The sequence below is a fragment of the Mustela erminea genome, chromosome 18 (genome assembly GCF_009829155.1).
Source record: "Mustela erminea isolate mMusErm1 chromosome 18, mMusErm1.Pri, whole genome shotgun sequence".
NCBI classification, from domain to species: domain Eukaryota; kingdom Metazoa; phylum Chordata; class Mammalia; order Carnivora; family Mustelidae; genus Mustela; species Mustela erminea.
This window is the reverse complement of record NC_045631.1, coordinates 3,694,686-3,718,715: the sequence shown is the minus strand read 5'-3', so window position 1 is coordinate 3,718,715 and position 24,030 is coordinate 3,694,686. Positions and strand designations below refer to the sequence as shown.

General features: G+C 44.0%; 1 protein-coding gene and 1 long non-coding RNA gene across 7 annotated transcripts in view; both read left to right on the top strand.

Moving 5' to 3' along the window:
- STX8 (syntaxin 8) overlaps nucleotides 1–24,030 on the top strand; it is a 243,884-nt gene that overhangs the window by 114,477 nt on the left and 105,377 nt on the right. The gene's annotated exons all lie outside the window — the stretch shown is intronic.
- On the top strand, nucleotides 1,051–5,520 carry LOC116577660. The gene is made up of 2 exons (XR_004280571.1): nucleotides 1,051–1,409; nucleotides 2,786–5,520. It is a non-coding gene; the product is annotated as an uncharacterized LOC116577660 (long non-coding RNA).

Below are 24,030 nucleotides of genomic sequence, written 5' to 3'. Positions count from 1 at the left end.
ACCCACTGAGCCACCCAGGTGCCCCCAGATAGATCTTTTTCATTATATCCCAGCCAACCTGATTAGAATTTCTGTGAGTAGGAGCCAGGCATCTGTATTTCTAAAGTTTCCTGATGTGATTCTGTGTGTGGCTAAGTTTGGGAAGCAGTCTTCTTGGGCAATGGTTTCAAATGCTTCCTATGAAAGAAAAAATACATCTATATTAAAGCTGCCGTTCTACCTCCAGTCCCATTAAGCCAGAATCTCTTGAGTGCGAGGCCCAGGGATGGTCTGACTGAAGGAGTCTCAGGTACTTCAGATGCACGAGCTGGGCTGGGAATCACGTGATGGTGGGATGTCCCCAGTGACACGGCGCTGGAGCTCCCTGGAAATGACTGCCTGGACTTATGGACTCGGGGTCACTGTCAAATTAGACATGAATCCAGCAGGGGGGGGCGCCTTTTGGGTGGCTCAGTTGGTTAAGCATCCAATTCCTGGTTCCGGCTCAGGTCATGATCTCGAGGTTGTAGATCAAGTCCTGCACTCAGTGCGGAGTCTGCTTCAGACTCACTCTCTCTCTCTCCCCCTCCCCCCATCCCCATCTGCCTCTCCTCCCTCTACAATGAATAAATAAAATCTTTAATAAATAAATCCAGGACAGCTCATTACCAGCAAGATGGGGCCAGGACAAAGACTTGGGTGATGGAGAAGAAAAGCTGTTGCTTTTGTAACGGCCATGTTCCCAAGGGGGTTAATAAGGGAGCAGCTTCAGCAGCACGCACTGGGGTAGATGCTAGGCCAGATTCAGGGACATTCTCTGAAGAGGCCACAGATGCCACAGGGGTGAACTCTCAGCGCCGCAACAGTGTTAGTGGAAGGAAGGTGCAAACCAGACAGGAGAGAACTCATGAGGGCATCAAGGTCAGGTGAAGGGCCTTGAGGTTGGCTTTTTTGTTTGTTTGTTTGTTTTTGTTTTTGTTTTTAATTTATTTGACAGAGAGAGGGGGAAGCAGGCTCCCTGCTGGGCAGACAGCCCTCTGTAGGGCTCAATCCCAGGGCTCTGAGACCATGACCTGAGCTGAAGGCAGAGGCTTAACCCACTGAGCCACCCAGGCACCGGGTCTTGAGGTTTTGTTTGAGAAATCAGGTGAAGACACAGGAGAGGAACCAGACTGAGGTGACTAAAGGGAGATGGAGAGGGATTCCTGGTGCCTCAGTCAGTTAAGTGTCCAACTCTTGATTTCAGCTCAGGGCATGGTCTCATGGTCCTGGGATCGAGCCCCGAGTCAGGCTCCGCACTCGGCTCTGGTACGGCAGTTCTCAACCTGTGTTTGTCATCTTCTGTCAGAACTCCAGAGACAGATCCCACGCAAAGAGCACTCTGAACAAACAAAAGCTCTCAAAATATTGCAGGGAAGCGGAGCCCTGAGGTAACACCAAATTGCCCCTACAAGGTGTCTATCAGTAAAAGCGATCTCTGACGTAGAGGGGAGAGGCAGGGGAGGGGTAATGCAAATACGTGTGCCATTATAGGGTTTACTTCCTCTCTGCTTTATTTAAAATAACTTGTGGGGCACCTGGGTGGCTCAATGGGTTAAAGCCTCTGCCTTCTGCTTAGGTCATGATGGAGCCCCATATCAGGATCTCTGCTCAGCGGGGAGCCTGCTTCCTCCTCTCTGCCTGCCTCTCTGCCTGCTTGTGAACTCTGTCTGTCGAATAAATAAATAAAATCTTTAAAAAAAATACATAAAAGAAAATAATTTGTAATTTTTGGTGCTGTGATCAGTTACAAATCACTTTTTTTCTTTTTTATTTGAGAGACAGAGAGCACTCACAGATTGGGGGGCGAGAGGCAGAGGGAGAGAGAGAATCTCAAGGAGGCTCCACACCCAGTGTAGGGCCTGACGCAGGGCCCAGTCTCATGACCCTGAGATCATGACCTGAGCCAAAATCAGGAGTTGGACGCTTCACCGACTGAGCCACCCAGGCGCCTCAATAAATCACTTTTAAGTGTTTTATTTTGAATTAAGTTTTTATTTATAGAAAAGCTGAAAAAGTAAGACCAAGTTCCCACATATTCCCTCTGTCCACTTTCCCTAATACGAACATCTTAACCGCTGTGTTCCTTGGCTTGTGTGTTTGTGTGGTCTTTAACCCTCCCCCCACTGAAGCTGACTAATGCACAATTATTACTCTTAGGACTTATGTAATGTTTGCTTGAACAATGACAAAGATGTTTAACTCTTAGATGCTTGGGCTACATGTACTTATATCCTTTGATAGATAATCTGTACCACTCCTAACAACTGGCCTCCAACATTTTGAGATCATGTACCACTTCTATAAAAATTATGATCAACCCCTAGGACACCCGGGTGGCCCAGTCAGTTAAGCGGCTGCTTTTGCTCAGGTCATGATCCCAGGGTCCTGGGACTGAGCCCCTCATCGGGCTCCCTGCTCTGTAGGGAGTCTGCTTCCCCTTCTCACTCTGTCCCTTCCCCTGCTCCTTCTCTGTCTCACTCACTCAAATAAATAACTAAAATCTTTTAAAAATATTAAGATCAACCCTGTAGGATTTTTAAAAAAATAATTGCCTTTATAAGATTATATGTACTACTAGGTTACATATTGTGGGACTTCTAAAATCAGTAATGGTTGAGTTAAAAAATAAATACCGCTTATTAAAAGAAGTTTTAGGTTTTTTTTTCTTGCCACAATTCAGTGATTCACCTTGCACCCCCCAGTTTGTAGATTATTGGCTTAAATTTATCATCTTGGTTTGAGTGTCTCTCTCCTTTCCCAACAGAAACGGAACCAGGGGAGGAAGCGATGCTGTTATGTATATTGTTTTTACACTGATTATCCTGGACCGTGTGACGGAGGAATTTTCCAGTGTGTGATTTGGAAACAGCTGAACTGTTTCTGAGAATCTCACAGAAAAGTTTACTTGAAAGCTTTGTGATTAATAAGGTAGAACTATTTCTCTTAAAGCAGAGCTGCGGATTATTTTTTTCTGAGGGTTAAGAGAACATCGTAACCAGGGATTTCATTGTCTCTGTACTGGAACAAATGCTTTTTTCAGATCTGGACACAGTATGAAAAATAAGACTCTTTGCAAGGTGCTTGGGAAAGTTCTGAGTAGCTCCCAAGTGGGGAGGCCTTTGTTCCGGGGTTAATCAGAGGGACACTGGGAACATCATTCACTGCTGGTACAGGTCAGAGAGAAAAGTTCACATCTGGGTGTTACTAACCACCAAGCCCTTTCTTGCGGTGTTTTCAGAAGTGATATATCGTCAAACATCCCCAGAGCACAAACCTTTAGTGCAGATTTATCGGGGGAAAAGGCTCCTTGTCCATATGATAAAGTTATATATTTATTTACTTTGAAACTCAGGTAGGTAACAGTGAAGGAATTTGCGACTGTTATTTGAACAAATATGTCAGCAAGCAAAACTTGCTAGGGTGTTGAAATTCGCACGTAACGCAATGCCGGGCATATAGTTTGCTGATTGCCAGGTTGAGTAAAGGAGCTTATGTAGATTTTTCCCGAGTCGATTGGGCCAGCAGGCACGGAATGGTTAGATACAGTTTTTGCTTTGTAACTGTTTGCTAAACTGTGCAGACAAGTCTTTTGCTTTGCTATTTGCATGCTGCATTTCGGGATAAAAATGTTTTTAAACATTTTAGGAAAAAAATGTGATGGAGTGAATACCATACAAGGACTTTGTTTCCTTTAGAGGTTTCTGGGTAATATGCTTAAATTTCCTTTGTCAAGTTTGAAGCATAAACATTAGAGTGTTTGCTTGTCAACACACGGAATTCGGGAATTAATTTATATTTAGAAAAGCCCTTTGCAATTTTGAACATTTTAGGGAACAAGGTTTCCAAGTGTATCTTGCTAACAGCCAGGAACAGCTGCATTTTTGCATAGTTTTTCAGATGGCTTCTCTGTGACATCTGTGAAAACAGACAGCTCCAGTCACTAAGCATGCTGGGATTGCACAGCACATTTGAGGGCCTGAGTCGCCTGTCGCCGAACAGGCTGCCGGTTTGTACCAAAAAATGTACTTCACTTGCACCTGAATTCTAAGTTGACATTAGAAAAATGGGAAGGATGGAAACTTCTGGCAAAAAGCATAGAATGCGTCACTTTGTTGTTTATACATGCTTAAATAAGAGAATAACGAGGTGATTCCTTATCAGTAGATTGAACTGGGGACACGGGTTAGCACATCAGTGAGAAATGGTTCTGGCTTACCCAGCGGCCTTGTCTCTAGCGTTATTAGTCAGGAATGAGAGTTCAGAGTGGGTGCTGTTCACGCCAGCACAGAACAGGATTGAGGGTGTTTGGGTGGGATTGGTGCGGGGGCGGGGAGGTTGATGGTTGGAGCGGGGACACCTGCCCACAAAGCATTTTGTGGATTTCTTTCACTTGGGTAGGTTTCTCCTGCCCCTGCCCCCAACCCCAGTCCTTTGTGTTTGCGATTTACAGGAAAAGACAAGATCAGTCTTTTGAAGTAAATCAGCTAGTTAATAACAGGTGACCACAGGGCCCTTTCCAAGATTATAGATGAGTTCCGAAGATTCAGCGTGGCGAAGGAGCTTTCTTTTACTCTTGGACGGACCCTCTTAGTTTTTACTCATGAAAAGCCTTCGCTGGGGAGACCCGGGGACTGATCTCCACCCCCACCCCCAGTGCTTCCAATTAGGGATCTATTATCTCACTGCAGATAATTGGAAAAGGATATTCAAAATACAACTTCGCGTAAATACGGTTTTTGCCTGCATTAGATTACTCGGCGTTCTGAGCACATCTGGAGTGAGGGCGGCCCCAGGGACCTTGAAGCGGGCTGTTTGGGTTGGCACAGTGACATTTAGTGTATGCCAATTTGTAATGGCTTTTGGAAACAGGCAGTTTTAAACTCTCCCTGAACTATTCCCCCGAGAAATTATTCAATTAAGTACAACTAAAATTAATGTTTAGCATTTTTTGTTTAAGTAAAATAGGCAGCTCTAGAGGGAAATCTGCGGTTCATGCCCGAGCTCTCACTTGAGTCTAAAATCTTACTCCTAAGAAATAACCGGGTGTCCTGGAATCGGGGCATTTTCCAGAAGAGACAGAGCTGCCAGCTCCTCCTGACCGCTTTCACGCTGAGCACACGTCTTTCTTGCTGCCTCGGCGGGTTCGGACACCTGGGTGCGAGTGCAGTTTGCACGCCTTCCAGCACCGGCTGGGGAGCCCCTGGGGACAACAGAGCCAGAAGGACTCCCTTCCCTCTCTGCTAAGTCTGTGCTTCTCAAACTGTAATGAGCATAAATATCCCCCAGACGTCTTGTTAAAATGCAGATTGTGATTCATTAGTTCCGGGGTGGGGCCCGAGATTCACTCCCATCGGATAAGCTCCCTGGGGATGCCGCTGCCCGTGGCTGAGGACCATATGGGAGAGCAGTGGGGTTCTAAACGGGCATGGGATGTGGGCGGGCGTGCATGTTTGGGGCGGAGCCCCTGGGCTTCAGTGTGACTTCTGGTCTGTGGCTTGACCCCAAATGCATTTGGGTAGGTATGACTCTGACTTCCGCATACACCCTAGTACTTGCTTCCCAGGATCCCCAGTGCTCACAACCTTTGCCAGGGCCCCCAGGGGACTGTTTCATGAACTAGGACACAATTCTGATGGATGAGCCACAGGAGGTCAAACCTCCAGTCCTTCTGCCCACGTCTTCCAAAATCCAGACACATCATCTGCCTCGTTTTGTCCAGTGCATCTTCTGGTAGCTGGAGGATAAAGGGGGAAAAAAAGTGAACTGATGTTCCATAGTCTCGGTTCGTAAACATGGAGGCCAGAGCCCTGGTGAGTGAAGGGATGTAGAAGGGTGGCTTTGCGGTGTTTAGCCAAGTGTCCTTACCTTTAAGGTTTGGCCTCTCCAAGCATGGGATCTAGGACTTTGATGGAGGTTCTAGAAGGGTGGTCGGGTTAGGACATGGTTGAAATCCCCACTAGGTGACAGCTGTTGAATGACTGATTCATAACCCAGGGTGGGGTTTTATCCACATGTGAGAGGGTGTTCTGCTATCTGATCTGTCCCCCTCCCTGTACTGAACACAAACTCACAGTCGGAGAACCACCAGATCGAAAGATTGACACCCTCCCAGCAGCCCACCACTTCCACCCTTCCAGTAGTCCTGCCACAGACTCTGTCCACAGTGCTCACAGGTGCCCTCTAGAAATTTCCTTTAACTCCCGCACTGTCCCTCTTTCAGCCCATCCTTTGTTGTTGTTGTTTTCCATCTCAGTAACTTTCTTTCTAAAGTACAGTTCTGTTCATGTCGCCTGCCTGCTGACACCCTTCAGTGGGGGTGTTGTTGCCTACGCCATGTTTCCAAGACCTTGACGTTTTTTTGTCCCATTTGCCTATAGTGTCATTCACGCCAAGTTCTTCTTTGGACTTAATTTTCAGAAATTTTTATTTTTATCGGAATAATACCTCTACGTACTTTGACAAGTCAGAGAGTTTTAGAAAGACTAGAAGAAGCAGGGCTTCCCCCCGCCCCACCTCAAAGTCCTACCCCGCCGAAGCAGTGCATCTGATTCCTTGGGCTTATAGAACGGTATCTGCACTTCAGTAATATCACAGCGTGCTTCCTAGCTCTTGATGTCTTCCACCTTGTGCTCTCCCCTCCTGAAGAAGATATTACTTTAACCTGTAGCAGTTCTACTCAGATGCCCTTCTCTCCCCCCATAACACATTTTAGCTAAGGCAGTATTTATGGAATTATGACTTTGTAAGTATTGTTCACTGCTGAGTCATAGTGTGTACCAGAATCAGATTTCATTTCATTGCACCCTCTTTCCTAAAGTTAGCAACTATACTTATTTCTTTTTCTTTTTTTTTTTCTTAAGTATTTATTTCAGGGAGAGAGAGTGAGCATGGGGGAGGGCCAGAGGGAGAGAGAACCTCAAGCAGACTCTGCACTGAAAATGGAGCCCAACATGGGGCTTGATCCCACGACCCTGAGATCATGACCTGAGCTAAAACCGAAAGTCAGAAGCTCAACCAACTGAGCCACCCAGGCACCCCTACCTGTTTCTTTCTTTTTTCCTTTTTCTTTTTTTTTGATTCGCTTAGCTGTCTATAGCATCTTTCATTCCTTCCCCACCCCCGTCCTGTTACCTCTGACAGTGGTATGGAATCCCTTTCTAAAGATCGATACCGGAAGTGCTGTCGTGGTCTGTTCTGGCAGCTGTAACAGAAGAGTGTCGACTGGGGGGTGGGGGGGCTGATGAACAGCGGGTGGCTGGAAGCCTGGGATCAGGCTGCTAGCGTGGTCAGGTGAGGGTCCTCCCAGGTCACAGGCTCCTGTCTCATGGGGCAGAAGGGGTAGGAAGCTCTGTGGGGTCTCTTTATAAGGGCACTAATTCCATTCATGAGGGATCCGCCCTCAGGGATTAAGCACCTCCCAAAGACTCCCCCCACCTCCTAATACCATCACTGTAGGGTTATAGTTTCAACCTATGAGCTTGGGGGTGATGAACACATTCATACCAGAGCAGTAGCCCACCAGCTTCGTCTGTTTGGAGCCCTCGCTCCCCCATCTAACCTGGACAGAACACCCCCAGGCAGCTGCCTCCCTGTCTGGGATGGCACGCATTGCTGCACCGGGAACACAATGCCCTTTGCCTCTCTCTCAGGGGCATGCCCTGTTACCTGGACCACCAGTCTTCCTCTTTTTCCCCTCTCCCCTCTTTGGTGGAACACATTCTCCAGGAACTTCCAGGAAAGGGGGCGTGGGAGGTAAAAACAATCTGAGAGCGGACATGTTTGGAAGTCACCTCATTGGCCCTTTGTGTTTGATTGAAAGAATGAATGTGTTGCAGGTTGGAGTTAATTCTCTTGGAATTTTGGAGGCGTTCCTCCATTTGCTTCCAGCTTGCTGGGATGCTCTAAAAAGGTCTGCTGTTCAAATTTCCGTTATACATGAGCTACTTTTTTTTTTTTTTCTCCCATCTCTCTGAAAGCTCTTAGAACCTTTTCATTTAGTTTGAGAAATGAACCATTCATTTCTAGTTTCTGAAATTTCACAGCGATATGGGTGTGACATTTTACTCCCCTCAACTCATTGCTCTGAGTGCTTGCTACTCTCTTTTCATCTGGGAGCTCGTGTCCTTAAATTCTGGGGACCTTTCTTGTATTATTTTATTGTTAATTTCCTCCATATGATTTTTCTCCTTTTTTCCTCTCTTTCTCTTTGTAGTTCTGTTGTCAGCATCGGGCCTCAAGAAGTAATCCTCCATTTGATTAAAAAATTTTTTCTCTCTTAGTTCTCACTGCTTTGTCATACTGCTTTATTTCTGAAGTAATGTCTTCAACTCTATCTTACAATTCTGTCCTTTCCCCCATCTGTCTCGTCTCCTAGCTTTTGTTTAAAAAAAAAAAAAAAGTTTTTATCGTATCTACATTTTGAGCTAATTATGGATTCACAAGACGTTGGAAAGATGGTACCAAGGTCCCATATACCCTTCACCCACTTTCTGTCAAGGATTCTCTCTGTAAGTATAGGACAATATCAAGAGCAGGAATTTTACTTTGGTATAGTATATGCGTGTTGGGTTTCATAACATTTTTAAAATTGAAGGTTTTACTTTTTAGTTACGTGAGGTGGGGGAGAAGCAGAGGGAGAGGGTATCTCAGGCGGACTCCACACTAAGCACAGAGCCTGACAGAGGGCTCGGTCCCATGACTCTGAGATCCCAACCTGAGCTGAAACCAAAAGTTGGACGCTTCACTGACTGAGCCAGCAGGCGCCTCTCCATGTCATTTTATCACATGTGTAGATTCCTGTGACCATTACCACAGTCAAGACTCGGAACTGTTATTGCCATCCTAATTTTAAGAACTCGTTCTTCTTTCCCCAAGTTCTTCTGTCATCCTTTTGTTACAGTTTTGCGGAGACATTGTCTTTTATCTTTCTGAGGACGTGTGTGTCCATGCATCCATGCATCTGTGTGTGTGTTTCTTTTGCTCCAAAAGTTTGTTTTGGAACCTTTCTACAAATGTCTGCTGAATCTAAATGCTCATGTTTAAAAGGGAGGTGCTGTGAGTTGATCCAAAGGACTTTGGGTGAACTTGAACCAGTGGGCCTCACTTTAGAGCAGTAGAGGGGAGACTCAACCATTTCACTGTAGGCATGTCAGAGATCAGAATATATACATCTTTCCTCTTGGGTTTGTCTGTTCATGGAAAACAGCCCTCCAGTCCCCTCTGACCCCTTTGGAGAAGGAGGGCAGAGACGTTTGCTGGGTTCCCTGGACCAGGGCTGTTACACAGAAAACACTGTTCTTGGGGTGAAGAGATGCAGAAGCCAACAGACAAAATAGCCACAACCAGGATTGGCAAGGAGGAAGCCTCCCTCTGGCTGAAGGCAGGCTGGGGCAGTGGGCAGGCCCACAGTGGGAGCTGGCTCCCTGCAGGGTAGTGCAGTGCCCCTGTGTGCAGGACAGCGGCAAGCTGGTCACCAGCCCAGGGCTCTGAGCTCACTGAGGGGCCATCCCCCCAGCTCACTGCTGGATGTTATGCGTCTCCATAGACAGACACAGGGAGCAGGGACTGCAGCAGGAAGAAGAAAAAATGCTAGCATCCCTGATCCTGGAGTGGCCACCTCCCCTTGCACGGTCCATCCCACACTTCTGCAAGAAGGCGGTGCATCAGGCTGCCTGCAAAGAAGAGCAGCTTGCGCTTCCGAGTCAGTTCTAGGGGTGAATTTGGAGCCCAGAGGCAGTAAAATGACCATCGGCATAAAGGAAGAAAATATATATAATGCAGAGTATCAGTCTGTCAATGCAATTTATCAAACTGGGACATTTTCTTCCATTAATGGGACTCCCCCTGACTTTTACTCGGGCCCTGCTTCCTATGGTACTTTGCATTGGGATTTCTTTTGTGTGCTTGGAGAGTTTAAAAATACCTATTAAGGTAAAACAAAAGGATTATTAAAAATGCATTTATAGTCAAAAAGTCAAAGACGCACATGCAAACTGTGGCTCTGAGAGGCCTGCCTGTAGCTACCTGCTTCAGAATAAATGGATAAATGCTAGCACGTATCTCCTTCTGTGCCCCCTTTCTAGAATAAGAAACACATCCGAAATATGTCTGAAGTGTGGAAACATGTTGAAAAAAAGGCAGATAGCTCTACTGCAAAGGAGGAGCATTCTCTCCTTAGGTGGAGAAATGTTTCTTCTTCAAGCTCATCATCGTTGTTGTTGTTGTTGTTTAAAAAAAAAAAAAACGGAGTGCTCAGTTAGCATCTGCCTTCTGACTGACAGATGTCGCAGTTCTGAGTCTCTCAGAGTTCAAGTCTTCACCAGCTGTCTGGGTTTCATCAGGGATCTTCTCGCGCTTCTTAAAAAAAAAAAAGGGAAGTGTGGAGAAATCAAGGTGAGGTGCCTATGGAATGGGAAAAATGCAGACGGTGTTTAGTCTGCAGTCAGACACGAGCTGTAATCTGAGACATGAGAGGCATGTGCTACTGTGTAAACTCAGGGATCGAAACCCAGAGACGCATCTTCTCGTGCCCTCCTACTCACTCCCCCGGGGACTTGGACAAATGACATAATCTGCGTGGGCCCGTTTTGACATCTTTAAATACTAGAACAATTTCCCCATCTACCTTTCGGGGTTGTCAGGGGGATCTGAGAGAGACCCGGCAACGGTGCTTTAAAACTGTATTCCCACCATCAGAAGTATTTTTAAAGCTCTGCATTTATATGATACCAGATTGAAACAGGAAATGTAAGCCCTAACTTAGAAAGGACGGCGTTTCGTGCATTTCACGAAAAGCTCATCTGTCTTCTTGAGCTCTGAGAGGAGGAACCCAGAAATCATGTTCAAGACTCTCTCCATTCCTAATATTCTCTTCTTGATGTTACACTTTTTGTTTTATGTTATAAGAATTTGAACATGCTCTAAATATTTGGTAATGGGCAGATATGGAAATATAAGCTTGATTCTATTAGCATTTTTGAGTCCCAGAGGAAAGATAATGACTCAGGCAGACATATCTTTTTGGATCTGAGATGTAGGCTATTTTTTGAAGGGAGTAGAGATCTAATAGTTTGAGTCCAGATACTTGATGAGAGACTCTAGAAACTTAAGTGGTAAGCGAAGGTATAAAAATTGTCCAGAGTTCTCTTTCTTTTTTGAAGATTCTATTTTATTTTTTAAGTAATCTTCACACCCAATGTGGGGCTTGAACTTACAACCCCAAGATCAAGAGTTGCATGCTCTACCAACTGAGCCAGCCAGGCACCCCTTGTCCAGCTTTCTATAATCATTTTTTTAAAGATTTTATTCATTTACCTGACAGACAGAGATCACAAGTAGGCAGAGAGGCAGGCAGAGAGAGGGGGGGGAAGCAGTCTCCCTGCTGAGCAGAGAGCCCAGTGGGGGGCTTGATCCCAGGACCCTAGGATCACGACCTGAGCCGAAGACAGAGGCTTTAATGATTATAGAGGCACCCCTCTATAATCATTTTTAAGAGGGGAAAGTATTAGCAAATGACCTTGGCTTCACCATTGAAGGTTGTATCCTTGACCAAAGTCATGATGGTAGATAATCATGATTATGACCAACAAGGGAGAGCGTAACAAGTAACAACTGAACATTTATGTCACAATTAAAAATAGTTTTTAATTATATTTACATTTTTAACTTTATAGCATTTAAATAATTCCACTGCCTATGCAAAAAGCCCTGAGTTTCTACAACATAGATTCACAGCACATAGAAACACTCAACTGGACCAGATATTTGGTCTAATAAATTAAAATGTTCATTGTGGCAAATAATAATTAAAGATTTACTTAACAGTTGCTTAGAAGATATTTATGAGGGAAACCGAATGATCTCATCTTTCAAACCGAGCAAAACAAACAGAACAAACAAGGCAGTCTTGAGGTGTTTAATTGGATGCCCTCTTCCCTTTCTGACTGTTACAGAAAAGTGTGTAGAATCCGATGATTGCACAGACCACCCTAGCTGTTTACCAGCTATGTGCCTGTGGACAGATGACCTCCTTGAGCTTCTCCTCCCATATCACTAGCCTCACAGGGTTATCCTAGGGATTCGCAGGAATAGTACCTTGCTCCTAGGAGCCACTGGGGAGCTGATAGTTTCCCCTACTGTGTTCTCACTATTGCATGTAATCAGGGATCCCATGAGAACTGAGGAAGTAGGCTTGCTGACATTTCTTTTATTTTCTTTTAAGATTTTATTTATTTATTTGAGAGAGAGAGAGCTAGAGGGAGAGGACAAGTGGGGTGAGGGGCAGAGAGAGAAGCAGGGTCTCCACTGAGCAGGGAGCCTGATAAGGGGCTTGATCCCAGGACTCTGGAACCACGAACTGAGCCGAAGTCAGATGCTTAACTGACTGAGCCACCCAGGCGCCCCACCTATAGACTTTACTTATGGAACTTGAGGTTTGGATGGATATCCTTGGTGGTTACCCATTTGGCCACACACGCGAGTCTACTGGACAACCTTCTGTTCCATTGAGCTTTTGTCCTTGCTATACTGTCTTGACTACTATAGTTTTATAGGATTTCTTGAGATCAGATAGTATTACTTTTACAACTCTGGGTTTATTTTTCCGAAGTATTGATTAGAAGTGGTGAGAGTGGACATTTTTGTCTTGTTCTGATCTTAGAGGAAAGTGGTTAGTGTGTCATCTTTAAGAATGACATTAGCGCCTGGGTGGTTCAGTCGGTTGGCATCTACCTTGGGCTTGGGTCATGATCCCAAGGTCCTGGGATCAAGCTCTGCATCAGGCTGCCTGCTTGATGGGAAATCCGCTTCTCCCTCTCCCTCTGCCTGCCATTCCTCCATTTGTGCTCACTTTCTCTCTCTGTCAAATAAATAAATAAAATCTTAAAAAAAAAAAAAACGATGTTAGCTATAAGGGTGTTGTTTTTTTTTTAAATAATGGACCTTATTCTTTAGAACAGTTCTAGATTTACAAAAATTGAACAGGTAGTACATGAGGGTTTGCATAATACCCCACACCTAGTTTCACCTATTATTAACATCTTACATTAGCGTTGTATTTACATAAATGAATCAATATCAATATATTATTATTAACTAATGTCCATAGTTCATTCAGATTTCCTCATTTTTTACTGAATGACCTTTTTCTGTTCTGGGATCCCAACCAGGATACCATGTTAACATTTCATAATCATGTCTCTTTAGGCTTCTCTAGGCTGTGGAAGTTTCTCAGACTCTCCTCGTTCTTGGTGACATTGACATGTTTGAGGGATACTGATCAGGTCTGGTATGGGATATACCAGACCTGGTCTGATGTTTTTCTTGTGATAAGACTGGGGTTATGGGTTGCTGGGAAGAAGACCACAGAGGTGCAGGACCTCTTTGCTCCTGTCGTATCAAGGGTACGTGCTGTGGACATGGCTTGTGACTGTTGGTGTTGACCTTAATTGTCTGTCCAAGATGCATTTGTCAGGCTTCTCCACTGTAAAGTTACACCTTACCCCCCACCTCCATTTCCATACTCTACCCTTTGGAAGGGAGTCACTACTTACAGCCCAACCCCCTCTTCAGAGACGGAGTATCCACATAAACAATTTGGGACTCTTGAGCAGGAATTTTGTCTCTTCTCTTGCATTTATGAGTTTGTGCAGTCATGGGTTTCTATCTGCATGGATGCATGGATAGTATTTTATATTTTTGCCTACAATCCAAAACTGCTTCATGTATTTTGTTGCTCAAACTTTCCCTGTTTTAGTCATTGGGAGTTCTGTCATTTGGTCCCTGTGTCTGCGCTCTAGTGACATACCCCCATGGATGGTATAGGTTTTTGTTCGTTCATTTCTTGAAGGGATTCCTCAGTTTCTAGTGCTACCAGACACTCAGGCTCATGTTACGTATTTCCAGCCCCAGTCTGAGAGTCAGCCTCTTTCTCTAAAGAGCCCTGGCTCTTTTTATTGGAAAAAAGGATTAGAAACCAAGGTCTGGATGCTAAGTGTGCTCATTGCTACTGCTTTGTTAAAGACCTTCCTGGCTGAGGAAGCATAGAACTACAGGTATGTGTATGTACGCTTATTACCTCTATGTAACCGTCTATGTTTACCTTATGCTGTCTCTAATTCTCATCCATTATCATATGGATTGTCCTCGCCTGTCTTTAAATTCCCACTCCAACAGTGAGAATTTGGCTGCTACCTTTCATCGTTCATCTCAGTTGTTCAGTTAACAGAATGTGTGTGTGTGTGTGTGTGTGTGTGTGTATGTATAAATATATGTATATGTATATATATATGTATTTTTTTTTCCCAGATACTGCTCATGTATATAGGAGCAGTATCTGAATTGTTAGTTAGACTCCTACTGATAACAACATTATCAGGGCTCCTGGGTGGCTCAGTGGGTGAAGCATCTGAATTTGGCTCAGGTCGTGATCTCTCGGGGTTCTGGGATCAAGCCCCACATCGGGCTCCATGCTCAGCAGGTAGTCTGCTTGAGGATTCTCTCTCACCCTCAGCTCTGCCCCTCCCCACTCTCTCTCTCAAATAAATAAGTAAAATCTTAGAAAGAAAACAAATTTGTCAAATAGAATTTCATTCTAATACGCAGCTACTTTTGCCTTGAGTCTTGGTTTTTGCTCATTTCCAAAGGAACTAGGATCAGCACCTCTTCTCTATCCGTCTCAGTGATGATGTTTTACACGTTTATGGTACAGCTCGATCCTCCCACCACCATGCTCATTCCCTCCTGGAACTCTCTGCCTCCGAAATGATTTTTTTAATTTACATTCATTAAGGCTCACTCTTTGTGCTCTAGAGTTCTGTGGGTTTTGACAATTGCATAATGTCACATATCTGCCATTACAGTATCACACAGAATGTCTTTAGTGCCCTTAAAATCCCATGCCTCACCTACTCATCCTTCCTCTTTCTCTCGAACTCCTGGCAACCACTGACCATTGTACTCTTGCAACAGCTGTGCCTTTTCCAGAAAGTCATATAATTGGATTCATACATTACGGCGCCTTTTACGCATGCAGGGTGCTAAGAAACACAGGTTGATTATCTATGAATCAGTCAGTCAGTCCCAAACACATGATCACCAGGATCCTAGTTTTCTAAAATAATGGGAAGTGTATTTTTGTTGTTACCTTGTTTAGCAAGGGTTCCAGTGTAGCTTACTTTTTTTTTTTAAGTAAACTTTTTATTGGGGGGGTCTAGGGAACTAGACAAGGGGTTAATTATCATTCCTATCGTAGAGTTGTTTTATGTCTGAACTAAGTTAACGTATGTTATGCTTTTAGATCGTGTCTTCAAATTAGGGCTTGTAGTGTCTTCTCTGAGCTCTGTGGGTTTTTTTAGCGACGTTTTAAATTTTGTGTTTCTGTGCTGCTGATGATATTTAGAAATTTAAAAAATATTCCGATCATCAGGATGACCACACCAGCGTGTCTCACCATCCAATTCCAGCCCATGTTTGTATGTGTGTGTATAAATGTCCTTGATCCCAACAGTTCTCGGATGATGAGAAAAGAAGGTCCCCTCAGTATAGAACGATATTTCCTTCCAGGAGATGGCCAAAGGCTGTCACTGTGCCTTGTCTGAAGGGTGTCTCCACAGCTAGAACGAAGGCTAGCAGCACAGGCCTGAAGGAGCTGTACTATAGTCTATGTCACATTCACATTTCAAGAGCAATTTAGTATTAAGGACACAACCTTTATCTGTCAACATTAAACTGTTGTTAAATAGAATTCTACTTTTATGCCATTTACTTTTAACATGAATATTTGTGTTTAGGACTGTGGGATACAGAGCCATAAGCCAAGAATATGTATCCAGATGTGTGGTTATATTTAATGAAATAATTTGAACAAAATGACTAATGTTGAGGGGTGTCGAGGAATTTGTTTTTTAACTTCCTAACCATATGCAACTCAAGATAGGGAAACAATGGCTTAGCACATGGCAAGTTTTCAGTAAATATTAGTAGCTGTTGTTATGGTTTTACATAATAGGCGCTTTCTGTGATACACTCATCTAGCCTGGATGTCTTCCCTTCCCACATTTTGGCGTTCACTCAGGCCCACAGCTCCGGCAAAATGCCCTCTGTCTCCTCTCATCCCCCACACCCAAAGCAACTATTAGCATGGTCCACACTGGCTCCCCAGCTGCCACTGCACTAGACGTGGTCTGTCCTGCCTGCCCTTTCTGCAGGGCTGCCCTCTGGAGTGGAATTCTTGGTCTTTCTGTCCGCCCCCTCCCTCCGCCTCCCTCCTGCTAGCTTTTCCCTCTTTTTATTCTTCAAATACTAGTGTTCTCTGAGATTCCTCCTTTACGCCAACCTCTTTTTGTTTACTGTATTGTTCTTAACTCTAATGTTTAAATTAACATGCAGCAGCATTGACTTTGTGTGTATGCATAGGGCGTGGTGGGTTTTAATACATGTATAGATTTGTGTAACCGCTCCCACAAACAGAACACAGAGCAGTACCATCCCTCCAAAGACTCCCTTGTCCTTTTCTTCTCACAGCCATACCCTGCCCTGTCCCTTCCCCATAGCAACTACCACCGACTGCTCTGTTCTCCATCATTTTGGGGGTTTTGAAAATACCACATAAATGGAATCCTATGTAGGAACTTTGTTAGTATTGCACTTTAATTTTTCTGGTTTTCTTTTCTTTCTTTCTTTCTTTTTTTTGTAACTGTATGTCTTTGTAGGAACTGTGTTCATGGTTACTAGGGATGACGAGATATATGCTTAACCTTTTGCAGTCCACTTAGAACTGGTATTTACTGCTTAAAATCAAGCAGAGAAGCCTTACCAGCATGTAGCCCCTCTACCCTGCCCTTGTATGCTGTCCTTGTCAGTGCACTGAGCACCAGACATGCTGAGTTGTGTTTTCACTGTCAAATACTAAAGAGCTTAATTAGAGGAGAATCTGATCTATTTACCCAGGCATTTATCACTTCCGTTGCCTTTCCTTCATTTCTGGTATCCTACAATGCCTCCTGACAGTACAGTCTCTTAGCACTTCTTTGTTCGAGAATGAATGTCTCTCTTTACCCTCTGCTCCTGAAGGGGACTTCCACTGCAAATGGAGTCCTGTGTTGGCATTCCCTTCTTCTCAGCAGTTTTAAAATTGTTGTTGCTCTTCCCTCTGGCATCCCCAAATTCTGATAAGAACTACACAATCTTTCAAATCTCTGTACCCCTACAAGACTGTCTTTTCTAGGGGCGCCTGGGTGACTCAGTCAGTTGAGCGTCTGACTCTTGATTTCAGCTCAGGTCATGAGCTCAGGCTGTGAGATCGAGCCCCATATCAGGCTCTGACAGGGAGACTCCCTTTCTCAGGGAGTCTGCTTGAATATCTCTCCTTCTCCCTCTGTCCCTCTCTGTCCCTCTCTCTAAAATTTAAAACAAAACAAAACAACAAACAAGATTGTCTTGTCTTGTCTTCTCCTCTCCTCTCCTCTCTTTTTTTCTTCTCTTTTCTCTTTTCTTTTCTTTTCTTCAGTGCCCAGCAGCTTGGGTACAACATGTGTAGGTGTGGATTTCTGTGTGTTTATCTTGTTTGAAGTTTACTGAGCTTCCTGAATGTGTAGGTTTATCGATTGTGGTTGTGTTTTGCCACATTTAAGAAAACGTCGGCCCTTACTTCAAATATTACTCCTTCCCCATACTCTTTTTCTTTTTCTGAGACTCTGATGTTAGGAATGTTTGACCTTTTGCCATTGTCCCACAGATCCCTGAGGCTTTCATCAGCCCCCCCACCCCTTCCCATGAAGTCTCCTTTATTCTTGCGCAGATTAGATCATTTCTATTGACCTGTCTTCAAGTTCCTGCCTCTTTCTTCTGTCATCTCCATACTGCTGTTGAGCCCATCCAGTGAGTTTTTCTAAGTCATTTATTGTATTTTTCAGTTTCAAAATGTGCATTTGGCTTTTTTTTTTTTTTTTTTTTTGAGTGAGAGAGAGACAGCACAAGTAGTGAGGGGCAGAGGGAGAGGAAGAGAAATAATCTGACGTGGGTTTCACACGCGGCATAGAGGCTCACGCAGGGCTTGATCTCACGACCCTGAGATCCAATCCAAGAGTCCAGCGCTTAACCAACTGAAACACCCAGGCACCCACTGCATCTTGTTCTTTTCTGTATCTTCTGTTTCTTTGCTGAAATTTTCTGCAAATTGTCATTTGTTTCGAGAGTGTTCACTTTTACTTACTGGGGCATGTTTGTGCTCATTGCTTTAAAGTCCTTGCCAGATAACTCCAGCAACTGTGTCACCTCAGCGCTGGCCTCCATTGGCCACACTGGCATCGTCTTTTCTCATGCAACTGCATATCTTCTGGTTCTTCCTATGCTGAGTGATTTTGGATTGTATCCCAGACGTTTTGATTCTTATGTTATGAGATACTGATTCATGTTTAAATCCTACAGGGATGTTGATATTTTTTGGTTTAGCATGCATTTGACCTGATTGCATTGAGGCCGCAAGCTCCCTCTAGCTTTCCATGGGTTGTGGTTCCAGTGTCAGCTAAGTTTTCAGTCTTCACAGTGCTGTTTGGATCTGACCCATTTGTGCGCCTGCCAGTGGCCAGTCTGGGAGTGGGTGTCTTTCTGTTCTGTAGTTCATATCCACAGATGCACAGCTTAGAGGGGTCCCAGAATTCAGAAACAACCTTAAGGGTTTCTTTCCTCATCTTCTTTCTCCACATGGTCTTCTTGGCACTTTTTGGTGTCTAGGCCTCCCTTTTTTGTTCCTCCAGGCCCAGATCTGGGGCTTTAGTTACCCCCTCTGCTGTGTACTTCCCACTGTAGATCTTGTTCTTCTTGTGTTCTTTAACTTGATCTGAGTCTGATTTTTTTATTCTTTTGGCTTTTTATTTAAAATTTTTCTCAAGCCAACAGAAAAGCTGAGTACATGTGCTTCCTGCATATCTGGTCACTGTGCACCTATGTTGACCAGTTTTTACCATTTTACCCTATTTTCTTCCTTTTTTATATACTTTGATTTCCAGTAAACCATATAAAAGTCAGATGAATAGATCTCCTAAATACTTGAGGTGCATTTTCCAAGAACTAGCATGTTCTCCTACATAACCATGGTATCATTAGCAGCTAAGAAACCTAACTTTGACATGAAATATTGCTTAGCATGGAGCCCATATTTAAATTTCCGCAGTTGCCCAGCAATGTCCTTTAACCACTTTCTTTTTTTGACGTGTTTTTCTCCAGCATTTGTTCATAATTTAAGCGTTACATTTAGTTGTCCTGTGTCTTTAATGTCCTTGAATTTAGAACATCTCCCTCACTTTTATTTTTTTAAGACTTTTATTCATTTATTTAACAGAGAGAGAGAGATCACAAGTAGGCAGAGAGGCGGTCAGAGAGAGGGGAGGGAGCAGGCTTCCCGCCAAGCAGAGAGCTCGATGTGGGACTCGATCCCAGGACCCTGAGATCATGACCTGAGCTGAAGGCAGAGGCTTAACCCACTGAGCCACCCAGGCGCCCCACTTTTATTTTATTTTAGAGAGAGAGTGTGTGTGTGTGAGAGTGAGGGGAGGAGAGGGGCAGAGAGAAAATACCAAGCAGCCTCCACACCCAGCACAGAGCCCCACCAAGGCTCCATCTCAAAACCCTGAGATTGCAACCTGAGCTGAAATCAAGAGTCAGATGCTTAACTGACTGAGCCTCCCCAGAACCCCTTAGCCATTGATGTTTGTGAAAAGTCCATGGCAGATTGTCCTGTAGGATTTCCCACAATGTGGATTTTCCTGAGTGTGTCCTTATCATTAGAGTCAAGGTAAATATTTTTGGTAAAAAGACCACATAGGTAGAGTTGTGTCCTTCTCATCGCATGACATCAGGAAACCTAAAGTGACAGTTTGTCTCAATATCGCCGACCTTAAGTTTGCTGGCTTGGTTAAAGTGCTACCTGCTGTACTTTTTTCATTGTGAAGGTACCTTTTTCTCTAAGTAGGTAGGAATTCCTGGGGTGACACTTTGAGACTATGGATACACTGATTCCCAGCAGCCCTTTACACAGTGGTTGGGTGGTTTGTTTTTTTAAATTGAAGTACAGTTGACACACATTGTTACATTAGTTCCAGGGCTACAATATAGTGACTTGGTAACTCCATATGTTAGGCTATGCTTATGGAGGTATGGCTGCTGTCTGTCACTATGCAACACTATTACAATACCACAATACCACTGTGCTGTGTCTTTCATCCCTGAGACCTACTCATTCCATAAATGGAAGCCTAGACCTCCCACTTCCACCCATTTTGTCCATCTCCCGTCCTGCCTCTCCCCTGGCAATCCCCTGTTTGCTTCCTATATTTATGGAACTATTTCTACTTTTTTGTTATTTGTGTGTTTGCTTTATGTTTTAGAATCCACATATAAGTGAGATCATGTGATATTTGTCTGTTTTTTACTTATTTTACATAACATCATACCCTCTAGGTCCATCCATGTCATCATCAAATGGCAAAATCTGATTCTTTTTATGGCTGAGTAATAGTACTCCATCGTATTTATACAACACAATTTTTTTTTTTTTTGTACAGAGACACAGCAAAAGAGGGAACACAAGCAGGAGGAGTGAGAGAGGGAGAAGCAGGCTTCCCACAGAGCAGGGAGCCTGACTTGGGGCTCGATTCCAGGACCTTGGGGTCATGCTCTGAGCCGAAGGCAGACGCTTAATGACTGAGACACCCAGGCGCCCCACAACACATCTTCTTTATCCATTCATCTGTCAGTGGACACTTGGGTTGCTTCCACGTCTTGACTATTGTACATAGTGTCCAGTAAACACAGGGGTTCATATATCTTTTCAAATTAGTGTTTTTATTTTCTTTGGATAAATACCAATTGGTAGAATCATTGGATTGTATGGTATTTCTATTTTAAAATTTTTGAGGACTCTCCATACTGTTTTCCATATTGGCTATACTGATTTCCATTCCCGCCAGCAGGGCCCGAGAGTCCCCTCTTTCCGCATCCTCGCCAGCACTTGCTCTTTCTTGTCTTTTTGAGTCTAGCCATTCTGACAGGTGTGCCTCATTGTCGTTTGAACTTGTATTTCCCCAATGATGAGTGATGTCGAGCATCTTTTCATATGTATCTGCTTTTCATCTGTATGTCTTCATTAGAAAAATGTCTTCTCAGGTCCTCTGCCCATTTTTAATCAAATTGTTATTTTTTTTTTAGTTTTGAGTCGCATAAATTCTTTACACGTTTTTAGTATTAGTTTCTATCATATGTGTCATTGCAAATATTTGTTCACTGTGCAAAAGCTTTTTGTTTTGCTATAGTCCCAGTAGTTTATTTTTACTTTTGTATTCCTTGTCTCAAGAGGCGTAGCTAGAAAAATGTTGTCGAAGAAATTTGACGTGTCAGAGAAACTCCTGCCCCCGCACCCAATGGTTTTAAAATCTACTGATGGTCCTTCCCTGAATCAGTATTTATATAGGTGGTTACAAAATGGTGTGAATCATTGACTTTTTGTGGGTGGTGAAACTATACAGAAAAGCCCAGAAGCAATTCTGTAAAAGTCATAATGGCAGTTACTTCAGGGAAGTTGGTGGAGGTAGTGATTAGATAGTTGGAGACATGGGGGTTGGGAAGAAGAAAAAGGGTATTGAGGTTTTTGAAGCCACCTTTTTCTTTGCCAATGTGATCATTAAATGGATATATTTACTTTAATAATTCACTGAACTATACATCTGTTTACTGTACATGTGCTTTCCTGTATGTGAGAAATGTTAAGATTTTAGCATGGAAGTTTCATGATAATATTTACATTTGTGTGTCAAGGATTCATTGCTTATCAGGACTTATTTAATATTTTTTATTATTTTACTATGACTTAATCTGGATTTCTCTTTTTTCCATTCAATTCTTCATCAGCTGAAAATACTTTTTTTTTAAGATTTTTATTTATTTATTTAACAGATGGAGATCACAAGTAGGCAGAGAAGCAGGCAGAGAAGCAGGCAGAGAGAGAGGAGGAAGCAGGCTCCCTACTGAGCAGAGAGCCCGATGCGGGGCTCCATCCCAGGACCCTGGGATCATGACCTGAGCGGGAGGCAGAGGTCTCAATCCACTGAGCCACCCAGGTGCCCCGTTCTTCTTCTTCTTTTTTTTTTTTTTTAAGATTTTATTTACTTATAGACAGAGACAGCAAGAGGGGGAACACAAGCAAGGGGAACTAGAGAGGGAGAAGCAGGCCTCCCGCTGAGCACGGAGCCCCGTGAGGGGCTTGATCCCAGGAACCTGGGATCATGACCTGAGCTGAAGGGAGACGCTTAACGGCTGAGCCACCCAGGTGCCCCCGAAAATACTTCTTTAAGTGATTTTTTTTTTTTTCAGGAAAAGAAAAAAGTGTATATACTCACAGGCTTTGGAGGGTGTTATAATGATAATTGTCTTTAAGATGCTTTTCTGGGGGCCACCTGGGTGGCTCAGTTGATCGGGCTCCTGACTCTTAGTTTCAGCTGAGGCCATGATCTTGGGGTCCTAGATTGAGCCCCTTCGTAGGGCTCCACGCTCAGCAGGGTGTCTGCTTGGAATTCTCACCTTCTGTCCTGTACTGCCCCCCCCCCCCGCCACCCCCAGCTCACAGGTGGGCATTCTCTCCCTCTCTCTCAGATAAATAAGTTAATTTAAAAAATGTTTTTCTTAGACACGTGTATCATTTGTTTTTCTCCAGCTCTGAACAGTTGTGATGCTTTCTCCAAATGTAAGCTTGTCCAGATTATACCCTCGGGCCCCAAATATGAGTGTGGCGTGGGGCGAATGCACGCAGCCACTTGGCCCTCTTACATCGAGTGCGCTTTGCATATGTTATTTACTCCACTTGGGCTGCGTTTGCGTTTTGACAGTTCGGAGCTCTGACGGCTGACCAGAGCGTCCAGGTGATATTGCTAAATTTGGCTTGGAGAGAAATGTAGGAAGACCATCTTGCTGGATCTTATAACAGGAGTTGTAGGGCAGCCCAGGTGCTTTTGCAATGCAGTGAGGTTAAAGACGGGCAGGCAGGTAAGGACTTGGCCAGTTCTCTGATGCTCTGAAGGGCGTCACCGACGTTAACTGCAACATGGAATGAGCCAACCAAGAAATGACGGAGTGGTGGCTGGATGGCCAAGGCCTAGCGGTGGCTGTGGGGCCCCACACAGATGTGAGTGTTTACCTCTGCATGGTCCTGTAAGAACTTGACCGCCACACACTCTGCAGTTCTGTTCCAGGTTGCATTCCTGTATCCTGCAGAAACCAGCTGGGCAAGTACTTCCCGACTTGACTCCCTCTCATCCATGAGCTTAGCCCGGGTCGCTCACACCTTTTTACTAAATATTCAGTGTTTTGCACTACCATTTGAGTGCGTCAGAATGTTTTTTTCCCCAAATTCAGAAATTTCATGAGATCTTTCTAGATCTTTTTTAAGACCGTTGTTCAGAGCTCAGTGATGTTTCCTCTTTTTTGTTACTGTTTTGTTTTTGTTTTTTTAACATGAAGACTCAAGTCTTTTGTCAGCTCAAGGAAAATTCGTTATTTATTTGGTCCTTGTTCCTCCTTCTGTTTTCCTGGAATTTCTTTTAGCCCTGTCGTTTTTGGTTTTCCCCTCCCATATTTCGTCCTCTCTAACCTTTTTCTGTGACTTCTGGGAAATCATTCAGGCTTGTTGTCTGAATCTTGTATTTAGATGGCCATCTGTTTAGTTGCCTTTCTTGTGGTTAATTGGACACTTGTTTTTCTGTCTGGATGCAGTGTGGCTAGTAACAAAGTTGTTACCTCTCTGTGGCTCTGTGTTTCGGTTGCACACAGTTACTGCCATCTTGAATCTTGTTTTAAAACAAAGAAACTGGTCCCTCAGGATTTCTGCTTTTCTGGAAGGAATTATCTTCTCTTGGGCAGAAGAAGTGAGGGAGGGAGAGGCTGCTCCCTCATTCTGAGCTCTTTGCTTACTCCTGTTTGCTCCTCTTCATACAAGGGAGATCATTGTCCGTCTACTCTTAG